At 39.6% G+C, this 20305-nt stretch overlaps 1 pseudogene; it reads left to right on the top strand.

Moving 5' to 3' along the window:
- LOC119540478 overlaps positions 1–20305 on the top strand; it is a 256014-nt pseudogene that overhangs the window by 143619 nt on the left and 92090 nt on the right.

The following is a 20305-nucleotide window of genomic DNA, read 5'->3' as shown; positions in this document are numbered from 1 at the left end:
AACAGATTTTTTGCCTTTACATTGATTATTCAGGAAAACATTTTTATAACTTCTTACTAAGAAATAACACCTTAATAACCCAAGGGAATTTTTTAAATAAAAGCACATTTTTCATATATATATATGTTTCATATTAAAAGTTACCAAAATGATTTTGGAAATTGTTTTCAAGCAAACAGCTTACAACATACAATTACCATTAGATTTAAACTTGTTAGAATAATGCTAAATAATTAAAACTCTTTAGTTAATGCATTCTGAAACAGTAAGAAACAATCTTTTGACAAGGATTAATGTACAGGTGTTACATTGTCCCTCCTAAAAAACACACACAATGATTTAACTTTGCATGAATTTTGAAATTCATGGAAGTATTTTTTTTTCTTAGTTTTGTTAAAATCTTTACAGGCTCTCTCTCTCTATATGTCTATTACTATATTACTGAACAAGGGTGAGGCATGAATAAGCTTTGCAATCTTGTATAACAACTATTAAGTCAGAGTATTTGAGAGAGATTTTTTAAAGCTTTTCTATTTGCCATCCCATGGCTGCTCCTCTATGCCCACCTTTTTATGTATCATAGGGCAGCTTCCTCAGCAGGTGTGGGACATATTAGGAGGATATGGGCTAAAGCCTTTGCTTTGTGATTATGAGGAGAAGTTTTCCAAATTTAATTAGTTGCCTGGCAAAGTATTCTCTTATTATTTTTTAATGTAGTGTGCCAACTTAATAGTGTTAAATATTTGAGGTTTGATGACAAGTTGAAGTGAAGACATTAAGTTTTCTCCATATACTCTGGGTTTACCACAGTGGTTACCAAGTAAATGATGGATACATCTATTTGAGGCACAGATAGCTTAGAAAACAAATAATATTTTTATACATTCACAAAGTTTCATCTAATATAAAATGAGTAACCATAGTTTTATTTACTGGCCAAACAAGGCTGTTAAAGGGACTTTGTGCTAGTGTCATGGGTTTGTTTTTTACACCTCAAACCTAAGGTTTCCATTAGAAAAGGCTTGAGCCTTATCAGGTTGTGGTTCAGCCAGTTTGGGTTTCATTAAGTAACCTCCCATTCAAATAAGAGTACAGGGACAGACAATAATTTAAAAATAAAGAGTGCTTAATATAAGAACTCAAATTTAACACATATCACTGAAGGAGCACTTAAGATAAAAGGAACAAGTTTACAATGCGAAAATAAATTGATACATTACTAAGCTAGGGACTTCTGTTCCTTCAGGATGTAGGTGGATATGAGACTCCTCCTAAGTTAAGAGTATTTATAGAACCTTGATTTAGGGTACATTTAATTTAAGTCATATTCTATATTTTTGAACCATAAGTGATGAAATACAGGTGGTGAACCACTGGTGAGTCAAAACTAAAGGAGGGTATTCACAGTGTTATTAGAGATTCAAACTTAACCTCGAACATCTGCAAAACTTTATTGAAAATATTTCTACTAATTAAGCTATGACTTCTGCAAGAGCAATATAACAAAACTTTTACTTAAATAAAAACTAGAATTCAGAAGAGAGATTATTTTTACTTATATTTAAATTATTAATATAGTTTTCTTAATTTCATTTTATAATTAGTTTAATCATTGCATCATGTTGATATGTATACATTTGATTAAGACTGTATTTAGCCTTGTTACATTACTCATGATTTATTTATGATTGAAATAACAGCTACAGCCCTGTTTTGGGTTTTTTGTTTTTTGTTTTTTTTTACACAGAGGACAAGATGGTTACATATTCTCTTTATCTAATAAGGTTGAGAGGTGCTTTTGGCTTCTCTGACAATATTCACAGCTTTCAACTGTTCAGCTTCTCCTGAAGTACAAACTTCTAATATAGGACTTAAAGGATATGAATCATTTGTCCCAGTTATTATACTGACTTTTTACTTTCTATTATTTGGAAATTGTACTTGAGTGTTTTAGGGTGAAATTCTGTTAAATATACTTCTTTATCAGAAGGAATAACTGGTTTTTCACCATCAGAACAAAAATCATTAGTTGTTATAAGAGAACAACAAGGCTCCTCAGCTATCTGATATCTATAGAGAGAGAGAGAGAGAGAGAGTCAACGTTTTCATTATCATATTCCTCAGTAGAGATATTATCCTGCAACACTGATTTGACAATTTGCACTTTTGCTGATTTTTAAATTGTATTAGTTACTTTTGATGTCCTCCCAGCAATTTCAGGTTTCTGCAAGGACCCCTTTGGCCAGGTCCTTTTTCTGACTTCTTAGTTTTAAAAACTGACAAGCCAGCACATCCACATCATTATTCCTCTTATTTAATTGCTCTGGAAGGCCTGATACAAAGCTGTGGTGGAAGTCAGCATAATTTTTTCTAACTGTAACTTTTCCTTTAACTTGCAGATTTCTCTGTCTTTCTTGAGACAGTCTTCTATAGCTAGCCATACCACATATAAAGGCCAGCTGACTGCAGCTACAGCTCATCTGTTATTTTTATTAAATTTCATAATTTTTTGTTCTTGTAGTACATTTTTAATTGGATAATTAGCTGAAGGTCAGAATCCCATCTTCTGGTCATTCTGCCCCTTTACTTAATTTATATTGTGGCCACACAGAGTTGCAATAATGTACTAACAATTTTTTTAATGACACTCTCCAAATTTAGACCAATTATTAAGAATAGTGCCCAAGGGAGATGTAGCTGGCACACTTTGAGAGTTTCCCATGGCTGAGCAATAACAACAGAAATCATAAAGACAGAATATCATAGTCAGAGCTCCTCAAATACAACTGGTTCCCCACACAAATGCAAACTCTGCAAACTGCACAAAATTCAAAAGGAGAACCACAAATTCAGGGTCACGGATAGTGGGGCTCAGACCCACTGAGTCTGCATGCACAGCCCCTGGATCAACTCAATTAGCCTTATTACACAATAGACTAATTGAAACAAAATAAAGCAAAGTGAACAAAACAAACAAAAGATCACATGCTTACCCAGCATAGGGAAAGTCTCGATTGCCAAGTCACCTTCACCCAGATGCACCTGGTGTCCATCCACAGCCGGCACCTCCACCTGGACCCTCTAGCCCTGGTCCTCCCAGAAAAATTCCTGGGCAGCTGTTAGGCACAGAGCCAAGGGGTCCATGGGAGCCCTGCAGCCAATGAGTCATGGATCACGGCTGCACTAAAGGCAGCAGGTGTCCCATCTGGGTTGCCAATTGTTACCATTAGAAAACACAGTTCTAAATAGTCAGGCCCACCTGATCCCACATTAAACAGAGAAACAAGTCTCTTTGCTTTGGTGAGAAGGTGAGTTTATTGAAGATGCATCAACAATGAACTAGGGGGGGAAAAAGCTTTCCAAGACCAGTTCAGAGTGAGAAGAATTATTTGGGCTTTTATAATCCTAAACAAAGAAATGGCCAGAAGCCAGAAGAAAGCAGGATGGAAAAAAAAAAAATAAAAAAAATAGAAGAGAGAAAACTGGTCAGCATCTTCTTGTTATCTTTAGGTCCTCACCTCATTCAGGCTTGTTTTTCAAGGTACTGATTATGAGACCATATGGTTACATCCCTCATATCTTACTGCAGGCAATGCTGGGAGAGTTCCTGGGAGCAGAGAACAAGTTTTTGTTGTTGAGATTACAGCAACACCAAGTTATTTTAACAAGGGCTTTTCATGGTCAGAATAACTCAAAGCTCCTTGAGTGAAGTGAAGTGATTTAACAACTTGATAGTTGTTTTTTTTCCCCCTGTATTGGCTATTGAAGACTATACTAACCATTTTCCAGCTAAAGAATTATACTGAATATTTTTTACTTATCCAGCTATCAGTAGGACCATTTACCATCAGGTAAAACGGTCTTCCACAGATCTTGTCTGGATTTTCTTATCTCCATTCCTGACCTCTTCTGAGATGGTTGATTAACCCATGGGTCATATGCCTAATCTCTTTAGCAAACAGTTTTCCAGCCACATCTTTTGTTTGGTAATATTCCAGAGCATTTTATCTGGATACTAATATCAATTGCTGATTCTTTCCTGTGTAACAGTTTTTTTCCTCAATGTATCTCTTTCATCTGGCATTTTACAATAAGTAGCAAGGAGAAATGAGCCTGCACTTTTCATACTTTGCTTGGAAATCTCCTCAGCTAAATATCCAAGTTCATTACTTAGAAATTCTGCCTTCCATCTGACTTCAGAACACAATTTTACCAAATTCTTTCTCCTTGTATAACAAGGTTCACCTTTCCTCCAATTTCCAATAGCACATACATCATTTCCTTCTAAGCCCTCACCAGATGTGGCCTTAACATCCAGATTTCTACCAACAGTCTCTTCATGGCATGCAAAGCTTTTTTTCTCAAGTATCTAAAAATTCTTCCAGCCTCTACACATTACATACTTTAAGTCACTTCCACAATTTTTAGGTATTTTTTAGTTGCACTCTGACTTTCTACTATTAAAAACCGTCTTAATTTGCCAGAACTCCTAAACAACATCCTACAGACTACTTGGCTTAAACAAGTTTATTTCTTGCAGCTCTGGAGGTTAGAAGTCTGAAATCAAGGTGTCAGCAGGGCCACACTTCCTCTTAGGGGGAGAATCTATTTCCCGGCTCTCCCCTGCCTTTTGCTGGGTGGCCGGCAGTCCATGGTGCCCCTTGGCTTGTGGTGGCACAACTCAACCTCTCCTCTCCCCCATGGCTGTATCTTTCTCTGTCACCCTTTTCTCTGCTTGTGTCCAAACTTCCTTTTCCTATAGGACATCCATCATACTGGGATAGAGCCCACTTCAATCCAGGTTGGCTTCATCTTAACTAATAACATCTTCCATGATCCAGTTTCCAAAAGTTCCCATTCACAGGACCTGGGCTTAGGACTTGAACATCAGGGAAAAGCTCAATCCACAAGGGAGCGTAACAGTCACTTGGAAACCTGGCGATTCTTGAAGATTCTAATGCTTGTGCTTCACAGGCTAAAATATAAGAACCACTGTTGTCTCAGTGTAAAACAGAGTTTGCAATGTTCAGTTCCCTAAGAAATTAGGGAAGGGAGTCTAGTGGTTGGAAGAGAGTGAAGATTGAACAGCAGAGCTGTTTACATTATGCTCTCTGCAAAGGGCAGGGAGAAGGGTTATCTTCGAATAGATTAAGAGCTTTATTCTTTTTACCAAATCTTGGAAACTCTTTTCCCTAAGAGAAAATTAAGTAATGTGGGAATAGAACTCTGCACAAGTGCAGCACCCAGCAGCCACCCACTGAATGTGTTTTAGACACTGCTTCCTAGCAGGTGGCAGAAGGAAGCAGCCTCCACCCAGCTCTTGTTTTTAGCAATGGGATTTATTTAAACTCCTATTATACTAGGTATATAACCTGGGAGAAGACAAGAGGTGTGGTGGGAGCTGAGCTGCCCTTTCTGACCCCCTCATTGGGGGGCACTCTGACCTGCCAACATTCCTGTAGACCTGATTGTGCTCCTGAAACTTTGTGTTGTCACTGCCTTTTTTGGGGGGCCTGTCCTTTGACCAAGCTCGATAAAGCTGCTCTTGGGAGACAACTATCCGTCAGAGCTGGTGATCTTCACCATTGGAAGCTCCCATCCTTGGGAGGATATAGGATCCATGTTCAGAGGTTTGTGAAGCTTAGAGGTGTGTCTCCAAGTAGACCAGAGCGGCAGCTTGCAAAGACGCATTTCTCTTTGCCATTCACGCTAATGGAGAAAAGTGGTGGAGAGCCCCTCTTTTTGTATTATGTATATTCCTTCATTAATGCAGGAAAACCAAGACATTTATCTTTTCCCTACTGGATACTTAATTAAATGTCATTACCAAATTGTGCGACCTTACAGCTCAACTATGGACATGCAATGTGCTCCTGCGCCGCCGACTGCCTGCAGAGGGGGGACTGCTGTGTCGGCTACAGGAGCGTCTGCCGAGGTGAGCGGGGGGCTGTCGGCCCGCTTGTCTCGGAGCTCAGGGACCCTAGAGCTGGCCGAGGCCGCAAGAGGTAAAACTAGTCAGGGAATCTTAAGCCGCCCCGTGCGTGTTTACTGCAGGAGAAGCGTGGTTTGTGTGCAATGGAGGAAGGGCGCCCACAGCCCAGATGTTACAGAGAAGGAGAGAGGCAGCTCCACATTCAGCCTTCAGGCGCCGACTCTTCCCGTCCAATCACTGTGCAGCTTACAAAGCCGCGCTGCTCTCTGCCATCCCTGCTGGGGAGGAGAGCGGTGGAGCGCCCCCTTCTGGGTAGGGGGTCCTCAGACAGCACAGGGTGTCCCGGATGCTGGGGGGCGGGGCCTAAAGGTTAAATCTCACTGAATACCAGGCTGTTGTGCCAGTGCTGTTACTGTAGACACAACTTCCCCCCTCGTGGTTAAATGACTGACAAAGGACCTGGGAGCCAATGCAAAGCCCAGAGGAGGACCCAGGAATTCAGTTCCTGATTCTGCTGGTTTGGGCGACTTTATAAGTGGGGTGGATTTTTTTTTTTTTTTAGATCACTGATCAATGAGAACATCTGATGAAACTTATGGAAAGATGTTCATATGCACATAGCAACATAATTGCTTTAAGCTGGCATCCCCTTTTTCAGAACCTCATATATAAGTGAGCCAACTTACACTTTACATATTTTTTAGACCAAAAAAGGTATTAAGTTCAATCTGATTTTTGAAATAGGATAAAAACATAGTGTAACATTATCTATGATCTATTAGTAGAAAATAAAGTTTGCACTAACAGTTGAATTAGTTTTTTTTACAAATGTTATTGAAAATTAGCTATAAAGGACTATCAGAGAGAGATATGAAGGCCAGAAATAGTAACTCCTTTTCACAATAACTGGCAATATGTAATAGTGACTACTGTATCATTAAAAAAAAATTCCTCCAAATTCACAAGGTTAAGTATAGTTTGCAGTTTGCTTATCTCCCTATTGAGTGCACTGAGCACACAGCCTCTGACCTCTACCTACCCTTCCCCAGGCCAGTTTTATCACTTTTAACTTTTCATTTCAAGACTCAACCTCAGTTCAGGTGGTAAATTTTCCCACTGAATTCATTGCACAGTATTGCTTGAATTTAACAGAAGAAAAGAAATTGTTACAAGTAGTGCTTGAGGTTACCATTACTGCAAATTGGAAACTTTGGAGTGAATCCAGGTATTTGGTTTATCTTTTAAATAAATGTAAATGCTTCTCCCATTGTACCAGTTTATATATATCTTATGTCCCCCAGAAAAAGCCATCTTCTTTGATGCAGTCTTGTGGGGGCAGACATATTAGTTTTGATTAAGTTGAAACATTTGGATTATGTTGTTTCCATGGAGATGAGCCCCACCCAACTGTGGGTGATGACTCTGATTGGATAATTTCCATGGAGATGTGGCCCCACCCATTCAGCATGGGCCTTGATTAGTTTACTAGAGCACTATATAAGCTCAGACAGGAGCGAGCTTGCTACAGACAAGAGGGACACTTTCAAGAAAGCACAGGTGCTGCAGATGAGAGACAGTTTGAAGACAGCCGTTGAAAGCAGACTTTTGCTCCTGAGAAGCTAAGAGAGGACAAATGCCCCAAGAGCAACTGAGACTGACATTTTGAAGAGGGTCTGCAGCCCAGAGAGGAACATCCTGGGAGAAAGCCATTTTGAAACCAGAACTCTGGAGCAGATGCCAGCCACATGCCTTCCCAGCTAACAGAGGTTTTCCGGATACCATTGGCCATCCTCCAGTGAGGGTACCTGATTGTTGATGCGTTACCTTGGACACTTTATGGCCTTAAGACTGTAACTGTGTAACCAAGTAAATCCCCTTTTATAAAAGTCAGTCCATTTCTGGTATTTTGCAAAAAGGCAGCATTAGCAAACTGGAACAAATTTTGGTACCAGAGAAGTGGGGTGCTACTGAGATTGCAAATACCAAACATGTTGGAATGGCTTTTTAAACGGATAAGGGGAAGATTCTGGAAGGGCCCCCAACTGTCCCCGATGCCTTCCATTGATTCCACTGGAATCAGTCCCCCTTCTGCCTCTTGTGGGCAAATATGCAATGATGAGTCTGTTGGCCCCTCACAACACTCACTGGCAGACAGAATTGAATGCTGGGGACATTGCATGAAATGAAGCCCTCATGCTGGACATTTAAGCTCCTATTTCTCTTTGCTTGTTGGCTTGTTTTACTATTTTGCTGGTAGTCATGGCTCTTAAGTGAGCTGTTAAATCAGACAGCTGTGGGCAGAGAGCCTGGTTCTGCCCCTGTTGGCAGGGGCCACCTTGGGTATGTGACCTGATCTTTGCCACCTGCCTCACTTGTCACCTGGGGTTAACATCAGTTCCTTTGGAAATGATAAGGTGAAACAATACACTGAGATAAAAATATTGGCAAATAGCCCTTATCCCAACCTCCTCATATGCAATAAGAACAATATTGATGCAATGGTTAACCTTATTAGTAATCAGAAATAAAAATGAAAAGAAGGTAAGTAATAATAATACATTGCAATTCTTATAAGGAAGTAGCCACCTGTTTGGCTTATGGACATACAAATTGATATAGACCTTGACTAGAGAATTGTGACAAAATATGTTAATCTCCTTTGAAAGGGCTTATCCTTTGACCAGGAAATTTCACCTAAAGAAATAATTAAGAATGTTTTAGCTACAAGGGTGTTCCTGGTTGCATTGTTTTATAACTTTGTTTTTGAAAACGTGCTCTGGCAGCTCTGTAGTAGCTAGTTGGCATAGTTAGGGAGGAGACCATATAAAAGAATTTTGCTGGATTTTTAGACCCACCTTTGATCCCATAGATGTTTTCACTCTATATTTTAGGCTGCAAGGTTATTTTGATATTTGTGAACATAAAACTTTTAATCTGAGCTATGCCAATGTTTCATTTTTAAATTGCCTTTTTCAATGCAGACTGCATTAAGGCAATTTACTTTCTTGATCAATTTTCTCCATATTGCTGTTAAAATATTCCCAATTTTAAATTTTTAGTTTTTAAGTGAGGTATGGTTTATATACATGGAAATGGGCATATCTTAAGTGTACAGTTTGCTGTGCATTGGAAATGCTTAAACTGTGTAACCCACACCACTGTCAGTATATGATATAGGATATTTCCATCTTCCCATAGAGATGCCTCATGTTCCTTCCCATTGACCCTCAGAGGTGACCACTTTTCTGATTTCTATCCCTGTGGGCTTCTCTGCTAGAACTTCAGGTAAATGGAGTCATACCACATATTCCCTTGTGCCTGGCTTATTTTGCTCAACCCAATGATTTCTAGATTCATAAATGTTACTGCGCATGTCATATCATTCACATGGGCTTTTACATAGTGTATTTTCCTTGTTTGAAACCTTAGTGCAATTCTCTTTCCACATTACTTCTGTATATGTCCTCTAGGGCCCAGCTCATACATCACACCCTGGGAGAGCTCTCACCTTAAAAAGATTGAGTTTGACATCCTCCTATGTACTCAAATCTTTTCCTTAAGCACTCCTGTTTACTTCCCAATTTGCTCACCTAGATTGGGACTCTTAACTCCTTCATGCCTTTATTCTTGGCATCTAGCATAATTTCGAACTCCACTAGGTGTTTAGTGAATTTTTCTACAATTAAAGCTCATTCTGGGAAGCCAATAGACTTCTGTTGTCTTGACTCTCCTCTCAGTTCTTTGATAATGTGGAAATAGATGGCAGTTCTACATTTTTTTCTGGCTCTTCTCAAGCACATTGAAAAAATTAAAAGCATTTTCTTATTCTTTTTAATTTTCTTTATAATCATGTTAGTTACTTTTTCAAAAATCTAAAGACTAATTCTAATCAAATTTCTTTGAATGTATGTTTTTGTGCAAAAAAATTCAGATGTGAAATAGCTCTAGTACTGTGTTAGTCAGGGTTCTCTAGGGAATAGAACAAACAGGAGATATCTGTAAATATTATAAGATTTTATAAAAGTGTCTCATACAACTGTGGGGATGCAAGAGCCCAAATTCCATAGGGCAGGCTGTAAGCTGGCAACTCTGATGAAATTTCCAATGAATTCCCCAAGAAATGCAGGCTGGCTGAAGTGGAGATGAAACTTCTCTCTTTCAACTGCTGAAGTCATCACTTCTCCTTTTACAGCCTTCAAATGATTGGATTAAACGATTCTTACTGTTGAAGACACTCTCCTTAGTTGACTGTAGATGTAATTAGCCATGAATGCAATCAACTTATTGATTATTTAAGTCCATGAAATGTCCTTGCAGTAACAGTTAGGTCAGTGCTCGCTTGACCAGACAGCTGGGAACCATTACCTGGCCAAGTTGACACATGAAGCTAACCATCACAACTACAGACTTGGAAATGTTTTCTTTTGCATACTTGCTTGCAGGCATTGCATTTGGAATTTAAAATAAATGTATCATGTTTCTAGCCACCATTCATAATAGCCTAAAACTGGAAAGCATTCAAATGCCAACCAATGGTAGCATGGATAAATTGGTTTTTACTTGTTCACTGGAATACTAGACAGTCACAAGAATGCAAAATTTACAACTACATACAATATGGATGAAGCTGCCAAACATAATGTTGAGCCAAAGATGAAAGATGCAATATACAACTGTAGGATTCCATTTGTATCTAAATAGAAGTACAAACACTGGTAAAATTAATCTCTGCTGTTGAAAATCAGGTGACTGGTTTGCAGAGTTGAGTGAATGGAAGAGAGTGTAAAAGGCCTCTGGGGTGCGGTCATAATCAGTTTCTTGATCTGGGCAATGGCTGCACAGTGGAGTTCAATTTGTGAAAAATCATCAAATTGTACATTTCTGAAATGTGTACTTTCCTGCATAATATTATACAATTAATAACATTAATTAAAGGAGGGGAGGATGCTGGAGATCAGGACAAAAAAAAAAGATGGCCTTTGGCTATAACCCAAAATTTAGCTTCCATTATTTTAGCTTCAATGTTGGTCTAAAAAGAGATTGCAATGTTTCTAAGGTTGATATAAGCATAGTAAGATATTAGGATAAAATGTCAAAAAACTTAATTCCTTTGAAATTTAGACTTTAGGATATTAAAATGGGAGCTAGAGTTTTGAAATTGTGTTCCAAAATTATGATAGAATAATTGTAACTTTTATAATTTTTGAGTTTGAGATTTGAATTCAGTAAGTATTTCACTTGGCTCCAGTTTGGTACAGTCCCTTAGCCCAAACCAGGGCTACACGAGGCTGCAGGGTAGAATCCCACATGTTGCCCTGTTATTGCTCAATGTGCGTGCCTCTGACCTCTATCGTAAAATGACAGTGTTTTCTGTATTTGTGAAAGCCTTTAGAGCTCGGTCAATTTAATTCACTTTGCTTTTTTAGGCATTAATTGGACACTCAGGTATACTTAGAACTAGTAGCTGTATGAAGAACCCAAATTAAATATAGGATTATTCCGTGCCGTCAAGAAGCTTGTAATCTAATTGGGGGAAAAGGACAGACCTACTGAAACTGTAAGAAACAATTTTAGGGCACATTTAAGGACTGCAGCATTAAAAGCTAAAGGCATTCTAACCAAGGAAAAGAGGAACGTAGGGTGGGGTTCATCAGAAAGACACCCATGTTCTTGGGCCGTCATGGACTTGGTCAAACATTTATTTGTTTGAGTGCTTTAGAGAAGAAAGGGGGGAGAGAGTTTTGCATTAACTCTAAGGAATTTTTATTTGATTTTTTTTTTTTTTTTTGCCATGGACAGAAAGCTCCCCCCCGCCAGTTCAGTTTTGTTGACATATAGTCACATACCCTACAGTCACCAACAGTGTACGATCAGTTGTTCACAGTACTATCATATAGTTGTGCATTGAATTGATTTTTTAAATTGGAAGTGGTTTAGGTCTATGTTTCTTTTTTACAAAGGCAAAGCTGGAGTGAATAAAAAGGTAGGAATAAATGGAACGGGATCAAGGAATAGTTGGGTGGTGGGACGCTGAGTCTAATTGGAAAATAGTGAAGAATCAAGTTGGTGAAAAGGAAGCACAGAACATTAAGTAGGGCTATTAAAAATCTGCAAGAAAATGACAGTCAACTTATTTGGGAAAGTCTGTGGACACCCCTACCCAAATACACTGAACACACGGCTCTAACACCATGAATTATATAAATACATTTCAGGTATTGAATAATTTCATCACCAGTTTGTAAGCAAAGGGAATAGTGAAGAGTGTTATTTCGGAGAACCATGCAGATGTGAACTATTGCTCCTCTCTGCGGCCACAAGGAAGTATTCAGAGAAGAATTCTGGGTGTTGTGTTAAGTGGCTATATTTTAATTTGTCTTTCTAAATGGAATAAATGGACTCAAATTAGGATATTAAAGAAAATTGATATAGTTAAGAATACCAAAAAAAAAAAAAAAGAAGGAAAATGAGAATTTTTGTTTACCAAAATGCCTGATATTTTCTGTAAACAATCATCATTGGTGGTGGTTGTAGCGTTATATTTGTACATTCCATTTTTAACAGGCACTCATTAAGTATCTACTAGATGCTCAGCATTGAACAAGGTTTACATAAGAGTTTCTATTTCTAACCTTAGGGATCTTCCCAGGTTCAAAACTGAAACTCCTTTGCGAAATTGTGCCAAAGGTGAATAGTTGATTACTAAACACAAATCTGAAGGAGTGGTTGAGTTAGAAACCAGAGAGTATACACATTCCTGATATTCCCATTAATGTTATCTTTTAAAAAAAAATTTTTTTTTATTGAGATTGTTCAGATACCATACAGCTATCCAAAGATCCAAAGTGTACAATCAGTTGCCCACGGCACCACCATACAGCTGTGCATCCATTACACAATTATTTTTTTTTTTCAAATTTTAGAACATTTTCACTACTCCAGGAAAGAAACAAGACAAAAAAAAGGAAAACTCACATCCTCCCATACCCCTAACCATGCCCCCCACTCCATTATCGATTCATAGTTTTGGTATAGTACATTTGTTACTGTTGATAAAAGAATGTTAAAATACTACTAACTGTAGTATACAGTTTGCAATAGGTATAAATTTTTTTCTATATGTCTCTCTATAATTAATTTCTGGTTATAGTGTCATACATTTGTTCTAGTTCATGAGACAGATTTCTGATATTTGTACAGTTAATCACAGACATTGTCCACCACAGGATTCACTGTTTTATACATTCCCATCTTTTAACCTCCAGCTTTCCTTCTGGTGACATGCGTGACTCTGAGCTTACCCTTTCCACCACCTTCACACACCTTTTAGCACTGTTAGTTATTCTCATTATATGCTACCATCACCCCTGTCCATTTCCAAATATTTACATTCAACCTAGTTGAACATTCTGCTCATAGTAAGCAACCACTCCGCATTCTTTAGCCTCATTCTATATCCTGGTAACTTATATTTCATGCCTATGAGTTTACGTATTGTAATTAGTTCCTATCAGTGAGACCCTGCAATATTTGCCTTTATGTGTCTGTCTTATTTCACTCAATATAGTGCCCTCAGGGTTTCTTCATCAACCTGTTTCTTTTAAGACGGTTTTGTTCAAACACTATATGTTCCATCCTAAGTAAACAATCGTTGGTTCCCCGTATAGTCATGTATTTATGTATTGAGCACCATTGCCACTCTCTATATAAGGACATTTCTTCCACAAAGATGGAGGAAGAGTCAAAGAAGGCAGAGAGGCAAAAGAGAAAGACAAGAGAAAGAGAAAAACAAACAAACAAACAAACAAACTTGATAGCTAGAAGGTGACAAAAGGTAAGATAGCATTAACCTAAAGTAGCATAAAGAGTCAGACAACATCACAATGCCTGGAGTCCCATACCCTTCCCCTATTCCCTGCCCCCCCCTCATATGCATTTAGCTTTGGTATATTGCTTTTGTTACATTAAAGGAAGCATAATACAACGTTTCTGTTAATTCTAGCCTCTAGTTTGCATTGATTGTATTTTCCCCCCAATCCCACCCTATTTTTAACACCTTGCAATGTTGACATTCATTTGTTCTACCTCATGTAAAAACATATTTGTACCTTTTATTACAATCGTTGAGGATCCTAGGTTTCCCTGAGTTACATAGTCCCAGTCTTAATCATTTGTCTTTTGTGCTGGTGTCCCACATGGTCCCAGCCTTCCTCTTCCAACCATATTCACAGTCATCTTTGTTCATTGCTGTGCTACTGTCTTCCAAAATTGTTTTCCAAACTCCAGTCTTTTCCTTTCTGTCTGCAGTGCTTCCTTTAGAGTTTCCTGTAGAACAGGTTTCTTGTTCACAAACTTGGTCATTGTCTGTTTGTCAGAGAATATTTTAAGCTTTCCCTCATATCTGAAGGATAGTTTTGCTGGATATAGGATTCTTGGTTGGTGGTTTTTCTCTTTCAGTATCTTAAATACATCACACCACTTCCTTCTTGCCTCCATGGTTTCTACTGAGAAATCCACACATAGTCTTATCAAGCTTCCTTTGTATGTGATAAATCGTTTCTCTCTTGCTGCTTTCAGGAGTCTCTCTTTATCTTTGATGTTTGATAATCTGATTATTAAGTGTCTTGGTGTAGGCCTATTTAGATCTATTCTGTTTGGGGTATGCTGCGCTTCTTGGATCCGTAATTTTATGTCCTTCATAAGAGATGGGAAATTTTCGTTGATTATTTCCTCTATTATTGCTTCTGCCCCTTTTTGCTTCTCTTCTCCTTCTGGGACACCAATGACATGTAAATTCTTGCTTTTTGTGTTGGTTTTAAGTTCCCAGAGACAATGCTCGTATTTTTCCATTCTTTTCTCTATCTGTTCTTTTGTGTGTAGGCTTTCAGGTGCCTTGTTTTCCAGTTCCTGACTGTTTTCTTCTGCCTCTTGAGATCTGCTGTTGTATGTTTCCTGTGTGTCTTTCATCTCTTGTGTTGTGCCTTTCATTTCCATAGATTCCACTAGTTGGTTTTCTGAACTTTCAATTTCTACCTTATGTACGTCCTATGTTTTCATTATATGGTTCATCTCATTTGCCATATCTTTCCTAAACTTTTTGAATTCAGTTATTATTAGTTGTTTCAATTCCTGCATAACAGTTGAAGTGCAAGTTTTTTCCCCTTAACGGGCCATAACCTCATTTTTCTTGGTGTAGGTTGTAGTTTTCTGTTGTCTAGGCATGGTTTCCTTGGTTACCCCAATCAGGCCTCCCCAGACCAGAATGGGCTCAGGTCCTAGAAGGAAGAAATATTCAGTATCTGGTTTCCCTGAGGGTGTGTCTTAGAAAATTGGTATACCCTGTGATGCTTCTGGTCACTGTGCTTTTCTGCCCAGCAGGCGATGCCTGTTAGCCTATAATTCTTGACTGGTGTAAATTCTGAATGAAAGGCAGGTAGTAGAGCTGGGCCCCACCCCTTTCCTCTGAGAGAAGATAGACGCCATAGGGGGAGGTCATTAGCATTTCCATGGTCTCTTTTTGCCTGTATTATACCCCTGTCTGGGTCACAGAAGTGGGAACTGAAAATGGCTGAGGCTTTCTCCACTGAGCCAAAAAACGAACAGAGCTAGTCCGAGGTAACCCTCTGGTTCTCAACATCAGTCATCACCCAAAGCCTCTGTCTACTTGTTGGAGATTCATACCTCGTAGTGAGCGGTTCACACTCACTAATTAAAACTCCAGTTGGAGCTCAGCTGAGCTATATTCGCTCACTGGGAGAAAGCTTCTCTCTGGCACCACGAGGCTTTGTAGCTAGGGCTGTGGGGGAGGGGTCTCCCGATTTGGATCCGCAGTTCTTACTTACAGATTTTATGCTGTGATCTCGGGCATTCCTCCCAATTCAGGTTGGTGTATGATGAGTGGACGGTCACGTTTGTCCCCCTGCAGTTATTCCGGATTATTTACTAGTTGTTTCTGTTTTTTTTTAGTTGTTCCAGGGGGACTACTTAGCTTCCACTCCCCTCTATGCCACCATCTTAGACCCCTATACCCCATTAATATTATCCTGATTCCCCTATCAAGAAAATCTACTGAAAACTGTACATCACTCCCACTTTTGCCATCAATATCTGCATATAACTGCCATTGTAAGGTATTAAATACATTTTGGGTGAAGCAATAGTTCTAATAAGACAAGTTGTAATGATCCATACTGGGTGAGTTGGGGCTGAGGTTTTGAGAGCTGAGCAGCTGTGCAGGGTGAAATAGCTAGTAAAGCATGAAGCTGAGACTTGAACTCAAGGCTGTCTGAGGCCAACACCTTCTTTTTCCTCAACAGCATGCTGCCTTCCCACACAATCAGGGACAGAGCAGTTTCACACAAGGCGTACCTGCATGTTATAAATGCTGATGCCAAGGGGTACTTAGAAATAAAGAAATCTAGCCAAAGTCATTTGAACATCAGAACTCAGAGGGTGGCAGGAATGAGAGTTGAAAGACCTGGATAATTTATGTAGTGCTTATTTTTTAATATTGTATGTTTTCTTTAGGATTAATAACATACCAGAATTACATAATTTAGACCATTCTAAGTAGTAAAGTGCCTTTTTTAAAATATCTTTTACTATCAAAATAATGGACCACCTTTTTTTTTTTCCATTTTCAGGTTTGCACTGCCACCTGTTATCTTGTTTTCCATGGATGGCTTTAGAGCTGAATATTTTTGCAAACGTGGGGCACTTCAATGCCAAATACTAATAAACTGAGTAAGTCTTCTCCACCTAGAGGCATGCTATTGATAATAGGACACCCCATTGGTCCATCTGTAGACAATGCCCCTTCCTTGCTGACTTGTGACTTTAATGGTCTGTCTTAGCCCAGGTCCTCTCAAGATCCTGGTGATGTTACCACAGGGTATCTATGTTCAGTGGGGAGTGTATTTTCATACCTGCTGGCCCCCCCTTCCTGTTTTGCTGCCATGTTCATCTCTTTGTTTATTAATGTTAATGTTTTGTATTTGGATATAATTTCTGTTCTGTGGAAATCTGGTCATGTATACTGGCATAAAGTGGCATCTGTCAGAACCGGGTTTTGGGTCTTGAGCAGGGGACAGAGTCCTGTGGGAGTCGGGGCAGACTGGACGGTCAGCACATGCAGAAGCTCCAGCAGGTGAGAGGTGGGGGGTCTAGTTCCAGTTGGGAAGAGGTTGGCTCCTCCCTGCCCTGCAATTCCTCTTTCTTCCCCCTTCTCCCAGGCTGCTTTCTACCCCCATGTCCTCAAAGTTGATGACAGTTTTACTGACTTCCTTTATTTTTTCCTCCAAATGATTGAAATACAGCTGTTTGAGCATGAGCAGGTCAGTTGAGTATTCTGAGCCTCAGTTTTCCCATGGTAAACTGAGCTGACTGGATCTAATGATTTCTACTGTCAAATCCCTATCTAAAATTCCTGGATTCTAGAAGGCAGATAACATAAGGCACCCTGTGTCTTCAGCTTCTCCCTCAGTCCCTGAGGCAAATCTTTAACAATGCAGTTAGGAGTTCCGGGGTCCAGACAGAACTAAATCCAAATCCAGGAGCTCTCACTCACTGCTGAGTTACTTGGCCTGGGAAGTTAATGGGCAGCTCTCAGTTTCTGTTTCCTTATATGCATTTCATTGGATAATCTGGATATCAAATCCTGTGTCCAAAAGGGCAATTAGTCAGAGTGAGATGAACCCCTTTGAAATAGAATTATTTGATTTGCTCATCCATTGGGAGTTGGAAATGAGACCTTGAAATACTGAGCCATTGAGACCTTTCCCCTTTCCTATGTTTAAAATCCTTTTCAGTTACCCAGACAGCACCTCAATCCTCAGATGGGTGAAGACATCACCAGCTCGCTCTACCAAGGTGAGTCGGGGCTGCTTGTGTCTAGGTGGCCCACATAAGAGCAGTCTTGGTAAGAGTTAGGATTAGACCCACGGGGCCTCACCAAGAATGGACGCCTTGAGGTGAGGTGTGGCCAGCAGCCACCACTGCTCAGGAAGTCCAGGGCCCATCTCCAGTGTCCATGAAGCAGCCTGGGTGGCTGCAGTGGTTGTGATTTCTGAGCATGAACTGCCCCCACAGGCACTAAGTCATACAGGTGACCACAGAGCACACCAGGATGTGGCTGCCAGACTCGCACTCTAGTGAGAAGGGAAGACACTGCCTTGTCTCTGTGTGGGTGATGACAGACAAGGAAAGCCCAGGTTCACCATTAGGAAATTGTCTGTGAGACAGAGGTGCTTGGGCCTGGACTGGACGTCAGGCTTCCTGGAAAGATAGGTGGGAAGCTGGGTATCCAACAAAACTAGAAGGAGCAGGTAGACAGCAAAGACCCAGACAGGCCAGGTGGGTGGAGCGTCGAAGGTGAGAGCTGGTGCAGTCGGCATTATCGAAGAGTGGAACCCTGAAATTCCCCACAGCAGGTGCCGTGTGCTCTCTGCCCTTTGCATTCTTAAAGAAGAAAGAAATGTGCCAGCAGTGGGGATTGGAGTCCCAGCGTTGCTGATTTTCTTGATTTCCTTGAGTGCAGGAAATCAAACAGCCCTACAGTTTGGTTAAGCTTTCCAGGAGGGGATTCTACTAAACTCGATACAAAACAAAAAATGCCTGTTTTGAGCCTGTGAACAATGCTAAGCAGTTGGCCATGTTTACACTTTGTAGGAATAACTTAATTAATTGTATATTATTATGACATTCCTTATAAGAATTTCCTGAAGACTTTATTGTAGTTTTGATCTGTACATTCTTCAGCTGCTTCACCTACTAATTTAGTCCTTCCATCCTTCCTTAAAATTTAGCACTATAATGCACATGTATTTATTCCATTTATAGCTTCCGACATTTTTTGGCTGGTCATTACCTTAAAAAACATATTTTTAAAGTGAAATATGCAAGTTAAAAAATTGCTAACAAATTAAAGAGAAGAAAATAAATTAAAAAATAAATAAAACCTTACCATCTTCCTCGGTTTCCTCTGTAGATAAAATCACTCTTGTAGGTTTATTGTGTGTCCTTCCAGAAATATTTTACTTTGGTTTAATCTGGATTGCTGACACCTGTAAGACAGAATGGTAGAAGAAATTTTGCTCCCTGGAGGGCAATCCCCAGTAGCTCTGGTTCAGAGCCAGGTCACCCCAAATGGCTGACGCAGTTTGCAGATAGCTCAGGGTGTGGCCTATTTAGGGCATCCTAAGAAGGGCAGTGTCACATTTCCACAACACAGGCAGCTTAGTTTGTATTTCATTTTATACCATGTGCCTTTAGGCACTTAAGAATTTGAGTTTGTCAACCATGTTTCAGGAAAATAAAAACAGAAACTGGCTTTATATCTCTCTTCATTGTACAACTCTTTTCCCTCAATTTCTTTCGGTTGCATCAGTGGATTAGATCTTTTTTTATATTCTTACCATAGAATTTCTAGACAATGTTAAACGTGTCCGTTCCTGATTCGGAACAGGTTTTATTTCTTGGTGGTATTGACTAAGTAAGAGAAAAGTTATTTCACTCCTAAATTAAGGGTTAGGTCCTGGAGTGCTTTTCAATGTAAAGTACATCTGGGTCATCTTGGCTGCTTGTGAAAAGTACAGATTTTTGAGATCCCCCTGCCTCACCTTCCACTCCCGCATTAGAGAGTCCTACTTAGTATCCCTAATGTGGTGCCCCAGAAAATCCTGAAGAAGTTCCCGGAGCCCCTTGGAAGCCCCGAGCTAGAGGATGGGATGGAAACCATCTCCAATACCCTCACCTGTGGGAAAAAACATCCACTCTTCCCAACTGCACAGCTTGTTACTCTCTGGAGAACTACAATTTTACTTTTTGTTTTAGCTTAAATAGAATATATGATAGTGAAGTATTCTTTTTAGAGACGTCAGGATTTCTGTATGGAAAATTTCTTACCCTTCTTGTTGCAGAGGAACAACTTGTTGCAGAGGAAACAACTGGTTGCACCAGTGGTTCTCATATCTCAAAGCAATTAGAGCAAAATTAATGCCATGCTTTGTGGAAACAGATCACAGGAAACTTCATGATCAAATTGAAACTGTACTGAGAATAATAAGCTGGAAAGTTCTTAGTTTTGTAAACATTACTGCATGACATGGGCTGATGTACTTACACAAGTCAAATCCCTTGGAGTTGTGTAGATAATTGGTTCCCTTTTGATGTATGTCATACTGTTAGCTCAGATGCAAAAATGGCATGTGGAAATTCTTATTGTAATGACCAGGGTTGGAGGAGGGAAATGGCAAAAGTAAATGATGCTGCAGTGTATAATTTAGGGTACATTTAGTTCAGAATTGGCAAGCTATTCCCAAGGCCAAATCTGACCCACTGACTGGCTGATAATGTGCTAAAAAGTGCTTTGAATTT

Source organism: Choloepus didactylus, chromosome 7, assembly GCF_015220235.1.
Source record: "Choloepus didactylus isolate mChoDid1 chromosome 7, mChoDid1.pri, whole genome shotgun sequence".
NCBI classification, from domain to species: Eukaryota; Metazoa; Chordata; class Mammalia; order Pilosa; family Megalonychidae; genus Choloepus; species Choloepus didactylus.
This window is presented reverse-complemented; position numbering and strand designations above follow the sequence as displayed.